This window comes from Ambystoma mexicanum, chromosome 3p, assembly GCF_040938575.1.
Source record: "Ambystoma mexicanum isolate Mex_15411 chromosome 3p, UKY_AmexF1_1, whole genome shotgun sequence".
NCBI classification, from domain to species: domain Eukaryota; kingdom Metazoa; phylum Chordata; class Amphibia; order Caudata; family Ambystomatidae; genus Ambystoma; species Ambystoma mexicanum.
In genome coordinates, this window is record NC_090925.1 from 469,257,659 (window position 1) to 469,274,144 (window position 16,486).

The following is a 16,486-nucleotide window of genomic DNA, read 5'->3' on the forward strand; positions in this document are numbered from 1 at the left end:
ATTTAGGTAGGGAAATCCCACCTTAGCATAGGGCAAGTTAGGCCTTTTCCCATCCTGACATTTAAGTTAATAAAAACTTTTGTTTTGAATTCTGAATCTGTTGTCTGTGCCTTCTTCATGATCCCTGCACACTGCCCAATGCCCTAATTCGGACAAAAGCGTTCGACCGAATATTTTCAAAAGACAATCCAACAGGGAAATCAGCCTATGTGATGCCGGCTATCCCTAACTCTTTTTTTGTATATCGGTTGAATTATGGCCAGCCTCCAGGATTGAGGGATGTGTCCAGTCCTGCATACTGAATTGAAGCTGAGTCACCAGTTCTGAGAATGTCTTGGTATTATGTTCTTCTGCTGCCTTAACCAGCTCTTCCCAAGTATTGTTATATAATTCTTGTTTCTGAGTAGTGATCAAACTCTTACAATTATCCCTAGCATCTATAACCTCACTTTTAAAGGTAGCAGTTTCCTTTTTGCTCTGCTACAATCCCTGTTACAAGACCCTCTTGATAGAAATTCCCTGGCGTAATGTAAACGCCCTGGAACATTTCTGAGATATTACAGCAAAGGGAAATACATTTCAAGACCACATATTGTTATTTGATATTGTTATTTGGCATTTATATAGTGTTCTATATGATCTCAAAATCGCTTGTAGGTTGAACGCCCTTGGGAACCGCAGTCCAGGTCAGTCGAGAGAGTAGGGTAGAATGCAGTGCTTGGGTGCCCTCAATATGTGTGCTGCCAGTGAAATTAGCGTGATGGAGGTAGCATCCTAAGATTAGGTGTGGTGGTAGTGAGAGATCTGTTGAATGTATGCAGTTAGGTGCTTAGTCTCTGAGACTGCATTCTGGAGGCCTTAGACCTGTGTAGGAAGTTTATGTGTGCAGCTAAGCTGATTTTATCCATGGGTATAGCTGCGTTCTAGCAGGTTGTTGAGGTGTTCATGTAGGATTGTTCATATGTGTGCAGCTAGGCTGAAATTGATCGAGGGGTATAGCTTAATTCTATTGTCTGTTGGTGGAAAGTGAGCATGGTGGTAGGAGGGGTGAGTGTCTGGAGTGGGTGGTGTACTTTTTGGAGTTCACTGGTCCAGGTTACTTTCTGGATCAGGATGAGCTGGCAGTGATCTTCCTCATGATTCGTAGTATAGGTACTCAGGGGTTGTTTCACATGGTGGACCGTAGTAGGTTATGATTTGTACGATCAGAGGGTCATTATTCTCAGGGTTAGCATGTCTTGGAGAGCCTATTTTCATTGAACTCTGCATTATACAATTGTAGTGCGTTTCGGCAGGCATTAGTTGTGGTTATGGAAAAGGCCAGGTTTTTAGAGCTTTATGGAGGGCCATGTAGTCTTGGGTGTGTCCAATGTGAGGAGGGAATGAGTTCCAGAGAGTTGGAACTGGGAATGAGTAGGCCGACCCCCCAATCCTGGTTGAATTAGAAGCTGAAATCACTAGTAATAGGGCAGTGCTTGACCTTAGGGTGTGTGATGGGTGTAATATTCTCTTGCAGGTCAGCTTGGACAGTTTTGTGCACTGCTCGGTGGTTATACTGGTCAGCGCATATAGTGGTTCTGCTTCCACTTCAAGTATAGAATTGATTATTAAAATGTTAGTGTTCATATATTGTTGTGCTGAAATTTTATCGGCAGCTGCCCATCTCAAATTCTTTTTCGTTTGCTTTGGTACCACCATCATCAAATGTGGGTTATTAGAATTCCCTTTATCTAGCCATTTCAATTTCAGATGATGGTGGTCACTTAGAACATCCTCAACGACATACAAATCTGTTATCAACCCCCAGTACAAAACCGTAAAGCCACAATAATCGATAGAGGAACCATCCTGGGTGCTCCTAAACATGTAATTCTCAAGTCTATCATTATGTATATGCCCATTTATGGACCTTAGGCCCCATTCTTGTAACCAGGAAAATACCTTAAACCAGTTATAAAACATTATGGGATCATGCCTACTAGGATCCAATATGCCTTGCAGTATCATCAACGCGGTCAAGGAGAGGACCATTTCCTATATTGAAATCCCCTGCTAGAATTAATATAGTGTTCCCTCTTCTTTGGGATTTCAGTAATAATTCTTCAAAAACATATTTACGGTGAGTTAAACAGCTAGCCTCATTAGATTTGTGCAAGCTTTTGTAGAAGTTGACAACTATCGCTTTGATCTTCATGATTTAGAGAAATGTGAGGTATTGATCTAACCCAGTGGGGGTTTTCCACAAGAGTCCTGATAAAACAGATTTTCAAAAAACAACTATATAATCCCAGGACTCGTTTAGAACTAAGTGTATGCAAAATTTAACAACCAAGGAACTCTTAACCTTTATTTGAATTATTTAAATTCTTTTATAATTTAAATATATGCAACTGCTATTATGAAATTGGTTCTTTTAGTCCCTGTCTTTGCTTTCTTTTTCTAATTAGAGGATATTTTCCTTGTTACCTCCCCCCTCCTTTTTGCACACGGGTTGTCTGCTTTTTTCACTTTGTTCACCTTTTTACTCTCTTTTCGCTATCCATTCATTTTGGTTAGGTATAACCATATGATTGATGAATGATGTAAATAATTGTTTTCATTACCTTCTCATATATTTATGATTTGGTCTTGGTTCAAATTCGCTCCTGAACACTTGTTGTAACTCTTGTTTGCAGCTTTTACAGTATTAGAATAGTATTATCTATACACTGAGAATGTTGTGGCATATCTGGTTCATCTTTTACATCGACCAAACATAAATATGGTTAAGACTAGGGGTGAGATTTGATACAAGAGAACCCCAGTTATTGAAAAGTACTCTGCAAATTCAGCAAACTGGGCCTGGTGTTGAGTACACATTTGTTCTTATTTACAGCAGCACCCTATTATGTGATGGTGATCTAACCCAATTGGATGACAGTCAACTGTTCATTTAGCAAATGTTGACATTCCCCCAAAATATCTGCCCCTTAAATTCTTTTGTGCCAGGATTTGGAATTACTGGTACCCATTGTAAGGAAGGCATGGTATCAAGGTAAGACAGACACAAGTGACAACAGTTCAAGGGTGTTTATTGAACTTTTACAAAGGTGTGATAAATGCCTATCTAATCCTAAAACTACAGATGGGAGCAAGCTACAACCATCAAATAATAATAATGCAGTCCTAGTGGTGTCTTGTCAAAATAAAAGGGGCCTATACTAAAAAACCTATTGCCAATGGTTACCGCTAAATACAAATAGTGTGGGATAATGTTCAAGAAAAATAAAGAAGTGTTCACAAAATGATAAGTCAGGATGTTCAGGCCGTTGGCCTCCATTCCCCATATTTTCAGCGTTGGACAAGGTGGTTCACTCGAGCACAGCACACTCTCTGGCTTCTTCGGCACAAGGACACAGTTCCATTTCCAGCATCAGGGCCTTCTGTGCCCAAATCTCTTAAGTTATCAAAGTCTCTTCATTCAGAGGGCCTGATATACCAAAACAAACAAAATGTTCCTTTACAAATATTCAAGTCAGGTGAGTCACTTTCCAACTGGATCATACTCAGTCAGGCTCAGATACTTTAAATTCCACAATATTTAGTTTGGATCCCCCTCTTCCAGGCTCAGATCCTCTTCTCCAATGCTCTTTTCTCGGGTGACTCATGGTTCACCCTGGATCCCCCTCAGCCAGGCTCAGATCCCTTTTATACAATTAGTCTCCCTCAGTCGGGCTCGGACCAATTGCAGTTCATTTTAGCTATCGAAGACTTTCGAATGTCCACAGGGTTTGACTTGACCCATTGCAGGACCACTTTGGTTTTACAGTTCATGATTTTACAGTTCACGATTTTACACTCTAAGTTGGATACCTAACAGAGACCTTCAAATGAGCACCCACGTGGTGCCAGACCACTCTGTGTATGGTATCTATCTTGGTTTCAAATGTTCAGTCACTTATTGGATATTCAATTATATTTGCGTCGCTTATCACATGCGCCTCACGCTCTGTTCTTTGCAGATTTCTTCCTACAATGTTGCTGATTGCAACCTTCGTTCTAACACAGACCGGTCTGCTAGCAGTCTGCCTGACTCAACGGCTGTCCTGACTTTACTGGCGCTGCTTTGTTGTAGGAGTCAAGGACAGTACCACAACAGCAATCGCTCCTCCCCGCCTTGGCTCTCGATGCAGGAGGGCCCAGGTGCCTTTCTTCAGCTTTAATTCCTGTTCTTATGTTTCTTATTCTCGAGGGCTCTTGAAAGTAGCAGTTCTTCTCCAAAAAGGTCAAGGGCACTTCCCTCCTTGCAAACCTCTCTGGTCTTGCCATCTTTCTCCTCATATTAAACTGCCATCATGGAACTGCTGCTTCCTTGTGTGTTCAATCTGGCTCAGAGTGTGCTTTCATGCTCCGCCTTTTATCTGTGTGGGGAAGTGTGATGGAAGTCAGTTGTGTGTAATTATCAGTAATTGCCTGACTCTGCCTGACCCTTGTGGTGGGACATGTCAGGTATACGGCACAGGTGTTAGTCCATTTTCTCTCACTATGAGCTGTCCATGAGAGAGTGTTTGTGTCGGGAAAGGGGAGGGGGGTTGAGTTCCGAGGTATCCTACCTGGTAGGATGGAGAAAGGGTGTTATAGGGAAGGAGATACCGTGTCTCACCATCCGGCATCCCACTCCCACTCCCTGAAGACCCCTCATCCAGGTGATCCTCCCACACTGATCCAACCCCAGGAACTGGATCCAAAAGTGATGGCTGTGTCCTGGCCACCTGGGTGACAGATCCCCGGGGACTAGCGGGTGAGACACATTGCTCTCTAGCCCTGAAATCTCTCCATTGGCTCCCAGTAGCTGCAAGGATCAAGTTCAAGACCCTTTGCATTGTCTACAAGGCCTTCTGGGGTCTGGTACCGCAATACCTCCAATTCTCTCTTCAGAAATCTCTTCCTTCTCGAGCTCTTTGCTCCTCCACCTCCAACTCCCTCAGGGTCAGTGGCTTCTCCAAGCAACAAGTTGGGGGTAGATCTCTTTCTTTGGGTGGCGCCTCCCTCTGAAACAGCCTCCCTGCCTCTCTGATACTTGAGCAGAACCATCTCCGGTTCCGGAAGCACCTCAAGACCTTCCTCTTTGCTTCCGCCTTCTCTCTTCCTCTCGCCTGCTGATCTCCTGTCTGACACTGCACTGGCCACCTGGCTACACTCTGAATTCGGGCACAGGTCCCTGCCTGCCCAGTTGCACACCTGCACTGCCTCCTGGCAACCCTTGCACTTGGGTCTGTATCTGCAATCCTACAGTCCCCTTACCTGCACTTATTGAACACCTGCTGTCTGCACTTTAACCCTTGCCCTTACTGGCCGCACTACTTGTTGTTTTTGTTCCGTTTTATGGCACTCTCCCATCTTCCCTTTCCCCTGGCACTTTTTCCCCTTCCCTCTCCCCTGCACTTGCTCAGTCTCAATTTCACTGGGCCTCGTAAAATCATTGTCTTTGTCCTCCCTCTGTTTCCCCCCCCTTGCCTCATCATGCCTTGAAACACGTGTGTATAGGCACGTTATAAATGCCATATCATATCATACCATGTAGGATACTTAGGGATTAAACCCCCCGCCCTTTTCCAATATGAACACTTTCTCATGGGCAACTCACTGTGAGGGAAAACAGACTAACACCTGAGCTGTATACCTGACATGTCCCAACACGATGGTCAGGCAGGGTCAGGCAATTACTGATTATAGCACACACCTGACTTCCATCACACTTCCCTTACATGGATAAAAGGTGGAGCACGAGATCACACTCTGAGCGCGGCAAAGCACACGAGGAAGCAGCAGTTCCAAGATGGCAGTTTAATACAAGGCAAATGAGGGCATGACCAAAAAGGAACACAAAGGAAGAGCCCTTGTCCTTTTCACTGAAAGTTTGTGACTTTTAGGAGCTTTTAAGAATAGAAAACATAAGACCTACAATCAAAGCTGAAGACTCCTGCAATGTGTGTAGAAGGTACCCGGGGCTCCCCTGCGTCGATAGTCCAGGCGGGGAGAAGCAGTTGCCACTGTGGTACTGTCCTTGGCTCCTGCAGCAAAGAAAAGCCAGTGAATGCAGCACAGCTGGTGAGTTGGGGAGAAAGATACCAACCCGGTCTGTCTGGAACCCAAGGTTGCAAGTGGCAACATTGTATGAAGGAATTTGAAGAGGATAGTGCAAGAGGCATATGTAGCAAGTGATGCAAACATAATTGGGCCTCATTACGAGGCTGGCGGAAACCATGCCTGTAATACAGGCACGGCTGCCGCCAGTATTAATTTGTTTCCGGCGCCCAGAAATGGGCAAGTACCGGGACATTACGCCCTTGCCGATCCCGGTATTTGCCCATTCCTGGATGCCGGAAAAAATTCTTCCCCATTCCCATTGTGCCCCATGGGGCTCAATGGGTTTGGGGCAGTCGGGTGCACTGGCACTGTTTGTAACGGTGCCACTGCATCCGACATGCTGTCCTCGCGGGTGGCTTTCATTCCACCAGGTCAGACCTGGTGGAATGAAAAGCACCCGTGAGCACGACTCGGTGTGTGCCGGTCCGGATACAACAGTACCGGCAAGCTTACCAGTACCGTTGTATCCGGACCGGCAAGCTCGTAATGAGGCCCAATGAATGCACTAAATGAGTGACTTTACTTTGAAGCAACGATAGATACCATAATCAGAGTGGTCCAGTACCACGTGCATGCTTATTGGAAAGTCTCTGTTAGGTATCCAAGCCTGAAGGGGACAAATGTAAAGAGAAGGAATTGTAAAATCGCAGTGGTCCTGCAATGGGTCAAGCTAAACCCTGTGCACATTCGAAAGTCTTTGATACTTGATTGAAATTGGTCCAAGCCCAGCTGAGGGAGACTAATTGTGTTTAAAAAGGGAACAAACATTGTGCTAAAGAGATCTGAGCCCGACTGAGGGGGATCCGGGTGAATAGTGAATCACCTAAAGTAAATACTTGCAGAAATACAAAGAGGAAAAGGACTTATCGTTTTTGTTTGGTTGCAATAATACTCTTTGAATGAAGAGACTTTGAGGAGTAAAGAGACTTACATAAAGAAGGTACCGATGTTGTGAATGAACTGGATCCTTGTGCTTAAGAAGCCAGAGATTGTGCTACGCTGGAGTGAACCGCCTTGTCCAGTGCTAAAAACATGGGCAAGGGAGGCCAACGGCCTGAACATCCTGACATACAATTTTGTGAACACTTCTTTGTTTTTCGTAACATTATTTCCCACACTTTTTGTATTTAGAGGTAAGGATTTGCAAAAGGTTTATTAGTGAAGGCCATTTTATTTTGACAAGACACTATTCGGACTACATTATTATTATTTGATGTTCGTAGCTTGCTCCCATCTGTAGATTTAGGATTAGATAGGTGTTTTTTCAAACCCTTTTCAAGTTCAATAAACACCCTTCAACTGTGGTCCCTTGTGTCTCTCTTACTGTTGATACCATGCCTTTCTTACAGTGGTCGGTGACCAGTGTGAACTTCCTTCCTAAAAGATAGTATCTTAGATGGGTGATTGCCCATTTCATGGCAAGGGCCTCTAATTCCAACACAGAGTAGTTCTTCCCCCGGGGGAAGAGTTTTCGACTAGTGATTAGGATAGGGTGTTCTAATCCATCACTTATTTGTGATAACATTGCTCCTAACCCTTTGAGGGAGGAATCAGTTTGTAAAACAAATTCTTTTGAAAAATCTACTACCTTTAGGATTGGGTTCTGACACAAGATTTGTTTTAAGTTGTTGTAACATGCATCATCCTCATCAGTCCAATTAATCTTTTGGGGTTCAGCGTTCTTTAATTTATCCGTCAACCTAGCTGTTCTATCTGTGAAATTTGTCATGAACCTACGGTAGTAACCAATCAATCCTAGGAATGCCGTAAAGGTCTCTCTTGGTCTTCAGCGTGGGGGGTTTTAGAAAGGCTTTTACTTTTTCTCGTTGGGGCTGGGCACTGCTATTCCCTACAAAAAAGCTGAGGTATTTCATGGTTGATTGAACCAGCTTACATTTGGATGGATTGTCAGTTAAGCCAGCTTCTCTGAGGGTTCTCATAATAGTAAAAAGATGAAAAAGATGATCTTCTAAGTCTTACTTTAAATGCCTATGTCGTCAATGTAGGCCCCACAGAAATCAGAGTAGGGCTGTAATATCTGGTACATAAGCTGTTAAAAAGTGTCTGGGGCCCCATACAGGCAGAAAGGGAGGCCTCTGAACTGTAATAGTCCTAGGGGTGTTGGAAAGCTGTATTTTCCTTATTAGGCCCATGCACAGGGGCCTGCCAATATCCCTTGGTTAAGTCTATGGTTGACAGGAGTCTGTCACTTCTGAGTTTATCTATTAACTCATCGATGCATAGGATAGGCATTGAAGGCAGAGATACCGATGACCTGCCTGAAGTCAATTCAAAACCTCCAAGAACGTTTAGGTTTAGTTACTAACACGATAGAGGAGGACCATGGGCTTGAAGAGGGCTCAATAATGTTTGCCCTCAGCATGTCATTCACTTCCTCAACCACTATTTGTTTTCGGGCTTCTGGGAGTATATAGGGTTTCAAATGGACCACTTTCCCCGGTGGAGTTTGGATATAATGATAAGTACCATGTACTCTCCCTGGTTTCTCACAGAATACATCGGGGAATGCCATAACCAGGTTGTTTAAATCTTCTTGCTTCTGTCTAGATAGTTCTACGGGAATAAGCTCAGAATTGTCTATCTCCTCCGGTACCAAACAAGACAATATTGAGGCGGAGGCAGCAGAAGGATTTTCTTTCTACTCCTTTAAGAGATTTACCTGGTAAAGGTGGGTCTTTTGCTTCCTGTCAGGTTGGGATATTTTATAGGTACAGGTCCCCGTTTGCTCTAGTACCTCATACGGCCCATGCCACTTTCAGACAAGTTTATTTTCAGAGGTAGGTAAGAGGACTAATACCTTTTGTCCTACTGAAAAGGATCTTAAATGTACCTTCTTGCCATAGGTGGACTTGAGCTTTGTCCATGTGTGTGTAGACTAGATTTTGAACAAGCTTCATATGCTCTCGCAATCGGGTATCTGTTTGTAAGAGGGGAATAAATACTTCATCCCTCTCTGCCGATGTCTCCCAGAGCATGTCTAAGACAGCTTGTGGTTCTCTACCATAAAGTAGTTCAAAAGAAGAGATGCCGATGGATGCTTGAGGGCTTTTTTTACTCAAATAGGGCCCAGCGGATGATGCTATCCCAGCCATTCTTATCCAACCATTTTCTCAAAATCAATTTAAGGGTTTTGTTAAAACTCTACCAATCGATCCATCTGGGGGGTGGTAAACTGTGGTTCTTAAGGTAGAAATGTGTAGTAATTCCTTGACTTCACCCATGCATTTGCTCATAAAATTGGATCCCTGATACATCAGAATTTGCTTGGGGAAAAGAATGGTAGTATGTGTTTTAAGATTTGCTGGGTTATATTGTTCTGCATGGGGAACACCTCTGGGTATTGGGTAGCACAATCAATGATTACGAGAACATATTTATTAACCAATCTAGAGGTCTCCAACGGTCCAATGATATCCATCCCAATTGGGGGTAAAGGGACTTTGATGCAAGGGGCTTAGAGGGGCAGGTTAGGGAATATGCATGCTGGTTTTCTGGGATATTTCACATGTCTGGATGAAGTTCTTTATGACAGTATGGATACCGGGCCAGTAGAATTTCCCACGGATGTGAGCTTGGGGTTTAGATTGTTCTAAATGTCCCCCTGTCAAATGAGAATGTGCAATCTCTAGCACGGTTTTACGATGGGTTTTGGGGATTACTAATTGAGTTTTACTTAGGCCTTTTCTGGAGGTTTCCTTTCTATATAGAAATCCCTGTTTCAGGATGAGAAAGGAGCTCCCCTTTTCTAGTCCTTCTCCCTCAGGAATCACTTTCAAGAAAGCCTTTGCGACTGCTGGATCGTTTCACTGGATGAAGGCTAGATCGGGAAGGATGTTAGGTTCTTCTTCCCTCTTTGCCTCAGTGACGGGTGGTTTATCAGCCTCTCCAAGCCTAAGCTACCTCTCTCAGTTTCTTCTGGTTCACTTTCTTCCTTAAAACGGGAAAAAAGAGCCTTCTCAAGAATTCCCAGTGCCATTTTGACCCCACAATGTATTTCAAATGGAGGTTCGTCATGGTTTTGCAGGAGAACCTTTATGTCTCCTTGAAAGTCGGGATCTGTGACGCCTGCTAGAACATCCAGATCAAACTTCCAGGCTAGGCCAGATTTTGGGGGCAGTCTTATATAACAACCCTCAGGGGGTTAGGACTAAGTCTGTGGGAATCGTCCCTCTTTTCCCTAAAGGGATAGAAGCTTCTCTGCTGCTAAAAATATCAAATTCTACGGATTCTTTCGTGGAGGTAGTGGGATCTGAGGCCCTGTGACTAAGTTTCTGGTGTTTTAGGGTCCCCCAATTTGTCTCGATTGAGTCACCTCCCACTCCTGACACCACATGTATGGAAGGCATGGTATCAAATAGTGAAGACAGACACAAGTGATCACAGATAAGGGGTGTTTATTGAACTTCAGTGGGTTGGTTGAACGCCTATCTAAGCCTAAATCTAAGGATGAGAGCAAGCTACGACCATCAAATAATAATAACACAGTCCTAGTCGAGTCTCTGTAAAAATATAAGGGCCTATACTAATAAACCTTCTGCCAATCCTTACTTCTAAATACAAATGGTGGGGTCAATAGTGTATTCAAAAAGAAAAGTGTTCAAGAAATAATATGTCAGGATGGTTGAGCAGTTGGCTTCCTTTATCCACGTTTTCAGCACGGGGCAAGGCTGCACGTTTGAGCTTTGCACACACTCTGGCTTCCCTGCCACCAGGATACAGTTCAAAGCATAGGTAAGAGAGCCTTCTGCCAAAGCATTTTTCCAAATAACAGTCTCTTTCTGCAGAGGGCCTGACGTAACATACAAGCACCAAAGTTCCGTCTTGGAGTTTGCTTCTGTTGTGCGGACTTAGCTGCAGGTTATGGGATCTTGGTGGGATGTTTGTTCATGATACATGGCTCTACCGGACTACCGGTGTGGTGTTCTGGCATTTGCTGGGGATGGTGGTATGGGGGTCTGTCAGTGTGTGAGTTGTAGGGATGTGGAGTGGGGAGTGTCAAGGGGGGGCTTGGATTGGGCAAGGCTGGACTTGATGGCTGACCCAGTTGCATGGCCAGTATATGTATTGCAGGTCTTTGGTAGGTCTGGCAGGGACGTGGGGGACACATGTCATTGCCATTGTATGGGAGGGTGGCCATGTGTAGGTGAAGCTGAGGGAAAACATTGTCGTGTTGTGGTGGCAGTGGTGGTACGGCAGGCACACATGCAGTACGCTGTGGCTGGCTGCTGTGTGTCTGTGTGGGGGAAGATGCTTCTACACATGCCAGTACAGGGTGTCTGTGCAGTGTTCAGCATCTATTACAGTCATGGGTCATTCTGAGGGGCCCAGGGTATATGGCCATGGCGGTGCTCTGGGTGTTGGTTCAGGTGTGTGGGTGTGTGCCTGTCAGGGGTGTTCTGGGGGATGGGGACAGGGCAATTCCCATCTCAGTGATATAGTGGTACGGTGGTGAGAGCAGGGTCACCAGGGGGGATGTTCAGTATATTGGGGCTATGTTTACTCACTGGCCTTGTCGGGTTTCCTGGCTCTTTCCTCTGCTGTGCCAACACATTCAGTGGCCTCCATGTGCAGCACACTGCTGCACTTCTCCTTGCAGGGCATGAGTCAGATTGGCGAGGAGGGTCCACTACCTGTGGCCATGCATTGTCTGCAGTGTTTAGACAGGAGGTTCCAGACCCTCAGGCGGAGGTCAACCCACTGCTTGTGGCAATATCTGACTGTGTGTGGGGTTGTCCCCACTGCTGACACCTTCTGTGCCACTTCATCCCATATGGCTTTCTTCCGCTGCTGTTTTTGGCGGCGCTGGTCTGTGGAGAATAACTCCCCTTCATACAGGACAATGGTCTCTGCAAGCATGTGCAGTTCAGCCTCCGGGAAGCGCGGCTTGTGCTGCCGGGGCTCATGGATGCAAGATGTCATGGTGCTCTATGGATTTCTGAAGTCAGGAGGGGTGGATGTAGACTGGATGCTGCAGATTGCAATGGATTGTGCTTTTATGATGGCCGCCCAGTATAGCTCTTCTTCAACCTGGACCTCTCTCCAAGTAGGAAGCCCAAGAATACTGAACCTCAATGCTTTCCCCGTCCACTCTCCCCTGTGTCAGAGAATAATGGCCCCATACTGGAGGACAGGAAAGAAATCGTCTTGGGATGATTGGTTAAGGAAGTTATTATGCCTCCTAGAGGGAAAGTGTTGTAGTGCATCTCCTGTGTTGTAGTGATTCTCCTTTAGTGCATCTTCTTTGGGGAGGAGATCTCTCTAGTGAAGGGAGCATACATTATGATGTCATGGAATGTTGGTGTGTGTTTTGCTTGTTTGGTTCTAAGTTGGGTAGTTGGAGGAGAGAACTGAAGGGAAGGAAGCCCATGAGATGTGGGGTCTTCTTTTCTTGTATATTAACCTAAATAAAACCAATTATAAGACTTACCTGCTTCCGCATCATCTTCATAACAATGGCGACGAGGATGGGATGAATGGCTATGGAAAGCAGCTGAAGAGAAGACCCCAGCTGAGATACACTGCTGCTTTGGCGAGCCCCGTGTTGAGAGAGGCGTTTCATGAACTGGATCGCGTTCCTGCTGCCGGCCGTGCTTTCCAAATTTATACTGCCTGTGCCGGCACGGCGTGAAAGGGCCAGCTCGTTTTCCCTCCCGTGAGCGGCCTCTGAAGTGAAACGCTGCCCACACGACGATCGCTGAGAGAAGTGTCCGCGTCGTTGTCCAGGGTATCGGCCGACGCGGAGAGCTGAGGAAGCCAGCTGATCACGCGGACGTTTCAGCCCGACAGGGGCTGTCATTGAGAAGAAACTGCCGGCGTCGAGGGAAAACTTCTGGGAGGGCCGCTCCGCTCTCCCGTGGCGTTGAGCGGCCATTTGTGCGGAGGTCTTCACGTTGGCCGCTTCGCTCCCCTGTAGCGTTGAGTGGCCACCGCGTGCAGGCCTGCGCGTATGCACCTCCCCAACACACCTCTCCGACGTAAAGTAAGTGCCAGATCTTGTTTATTGCTCCGGCGCAGCATTCGTGGTGTTGCCCGAGATAGACGGCTGAGGAAAGGCGTGGGGAGCGGTACCGTATTCCTCCTAAAGGAGGGACATTGTGAGCAGAACACTACTGTGAACTTTATAATAGAGGGGCATTTCACATTTAAGGAGGAACCTGATCCCCTCATTTGTTACTTGTTGGCAAAGTAACAAGTGCATAACTGAAGTGTTAGGGAACTTCAATATTACTTAACATTAAAGAAGACACCTGAAGTGTGGAAATTCTATTGAACAGGGAGAACATAAAAAGCACAACCAAGAGACATTTTGCAATCAGGGTATGGCAGCCTTGCCAGGGATATCAGGTCCCCCCATTTTTATGCCAGCCCCAGGCGCGGCAAGAATTGCGTGGCCCCAATGGCGCAAGGGTTTTCTGCACTACATGAAGGCAGCCGGCGGGTCAGCCTATTCCAGCGAGAGGAAGTTGGCGTTATTGCTACACTTTTTGGGTTTCGAGGGCCAAAGAATTTTTGAAACTCTACCGCAACTAGTGAGTGATGGAAGCGGGGATGAGTTAAATGAGTTAGAGTCCACATTAGTGAAGCTAGACAAGCATTTTAACCCAAAAAGGAGCACAATTCTGGAAAGGTATAATTTCCGGATGCGCAAACAAGCCCAAAATGAATCTGTGGAGGATTATGTGACTGCATTGCGACATCTGGCTCTTACATGCAAATTTCAAGGAAGTTTCGACGAACATATTCGTGATCAATTCATGACACAATGTCGATCCAACAAGATACGAGAGGAGTTGTGGCTAAAGGATGAGCCGAGTTTAGATGAAGTATTGGACTTGGCGAAACGTGTGGAACATTCTCTGGCATGTGTGGCCAAACTTTCCAAAACTGAAGGAGGGGAGCCCAAAGAAAATAAACCGGAGGTGTTGTCCGTAGCTGAGGGAAAGAACAAAAGGAAAGGAAGAAACAGACAGGCAGGGAAGAATAATCCGGAAGAAAGGAAGGGTCAAGATTATATACAGAGATTTGAAAAAAAGGAGGATAGGAAGGACGAAAGGCTATGTTATCGGTGTGCTAGTGCGACACACTTCGCATCCTCTGTTGTGTGCCCAGGACGGAAAAGTACGTGCTCAAAATGCAAAAGGAGAGGGCATTTAGCATCGTGCTGCAAGAACTACCAGTTTGGACAGACAAGCCAACGGAGGGTTTTGTATGTAAATGAGGAAGAAGATGGAAGGTCATCAGAAGACGAAGTTGTGGTGCCGTTACAAAATGTTATCGTGAATACTGTTAATGTTGTTACGAATGGTGGGGATCTGGAGGATTGTGAACGACCTTATGCTGTGGTAATGGTCAATGGGCGTAAGGTGTCAATGATGGCTGACTCAGGGTCGAAAATAACTTTAATATCCAGGGTTGCCTTTGAGTGCGAAATGAAAGGGGTAGTAGCTGAGTTATCAGAGCCCGACATAAGTCCAGGAGGATACAACCAGGATCGTATTGATTTATTGGGTTATGTGTGGAGTAAGTTTGAATTCAAGGGACGCAGCTGTGAGGGCAAGGTGTATGTCACGAAGAAGGGGCAATATTTGTTAGGGTGGAGAGAACAAAAGAATTTAGGGATCAGACTCGATCCAAATCATCCAGAGCAAGTGCTGCAAATTTCCGAAGTGTCTGCGAGTCTTGATAGATACATGTCGGAGTTTGGGAAAGTGTTTAATGAGAGGTTGGGAAGGGTGAGAGGGTTTCAGCACCACATAACATTGAAAAAGAATAGTGTGCCAATCGTGGCAAGGCTCAGGCCTGTGCCCCTAGCTTTGAGGGAGAAAGTGCAAAAAGAATTACAGAAGTTGTTGGAGTCAGGTGTGATTGAGAGAGCTGGAGGGGTTGAGTGGGTATCCCCAGTGGTGATTGTGAAGAAAAGTTCAGGTGACATAAGGTTGTGTGTTGACATGCGTGAGTTAAATAAGTGTGTGTTGGTGGACAGACATCCTCTGCCCAACATGGGTGAACTGTTGACCATGGTGGGCGGAGGAAGATTTTTCTCTAAGTTAGATATGACGTCAGCATATCATCAGGTTGAATTGGTGGAGGAGTGTAGGAAGGTTACTGCTTTTGTAACGCATGAAGGTGTTTTTCAATTTAGGAGAATGCCATTTGGGCTGGCGTCCGCTTCATCAGTATTTCAGAAGATCATGGATCGTTTGTTGAAGGGATTAAAGGGAGTGTTCTGTTTTCAGGATGATGTGTTGGTGAGTGGTGTAACAATGGAAGAACATGACAGGAACCTGCTAAAGGTTTTGAGGATATTTGAGGAAAGGGGTATTACTTTGAGGGGTGAAAAATGTGTGTTTGCTGTGACGAAAGTAGATTACCTAGGACATGAAGTGTCAGGCGATGGGGTTAAACCCAAGGAAGGTATGATTAATACCATTAAGAGTGTTGAGAAACCGAGAAGCAAGAAGGAGCTACGCTCTTTTCTAGGAATGACGGAATTTTATCACAAATTTGTGATAAATTATGCTGACAAAGTACAGGAGATGAGAAAGATTCTCAAGAAGGGCGCCGATTTTGTATGGAATAGCCAGTGTGACAGGGAGTTTAACAGGATAAAGGAAGAAATAAATATGGCTGGCCCATTAGGATGCTTTGACACGAGGAAGCTAACCATGATCACAGTTGACGCTAGTGAGAGTGGACTAGGAGCTGTGCTATCACAGAAGCAGGAAGATGGTTCTGAGGAGGTAATCGCCCATGCCTCGAGGGGTCTCAAGGGAGCAGAGTTAAGGTATTCTGTTCTAGAGAAGGAGGCTTTGGCATGTTTTTGGGCTGTGGAACGTTTCAGGAATTTTGTGTGGGGAGTAAAATTTGTGTTGCGAACGGATCACAAACCCTAAAAGGCCATTTTTGAGAATAAGGGACTGGACAAAGTATCTCGGAGAGTGGCAGGGTGGGTTACCAGGATGCAGACACATTGTTTTAGGATGGAGGTCATACCCGGGAGGGAAAATGTTTTAGCCGACAGTCTATCAAGGATAAGGGTGGCAGCACCTGAAAGTACGGAAAGTGAGGGAATGGAATTGGTGTTTGTCAACACCGATGGCATAGTATCCAAGCAGGAGTGGTTGGATGAAATGGAGAGAGATGACATCATAAGGAGGGTAATCACATATGTTGAATCGGCAGTATGGCCAAATAAAGTGGAATTGGCGGAAGAAGTGAAACCGTATTGGGAGGTGAAGGATGAATTATCCGTAAATGATAATATTTAGTTCAGATGGGATAGGGCAGTGGTTCCGATAGGATTAAGGAAGAAAGTGGTAGATTTAGCACATAGTGG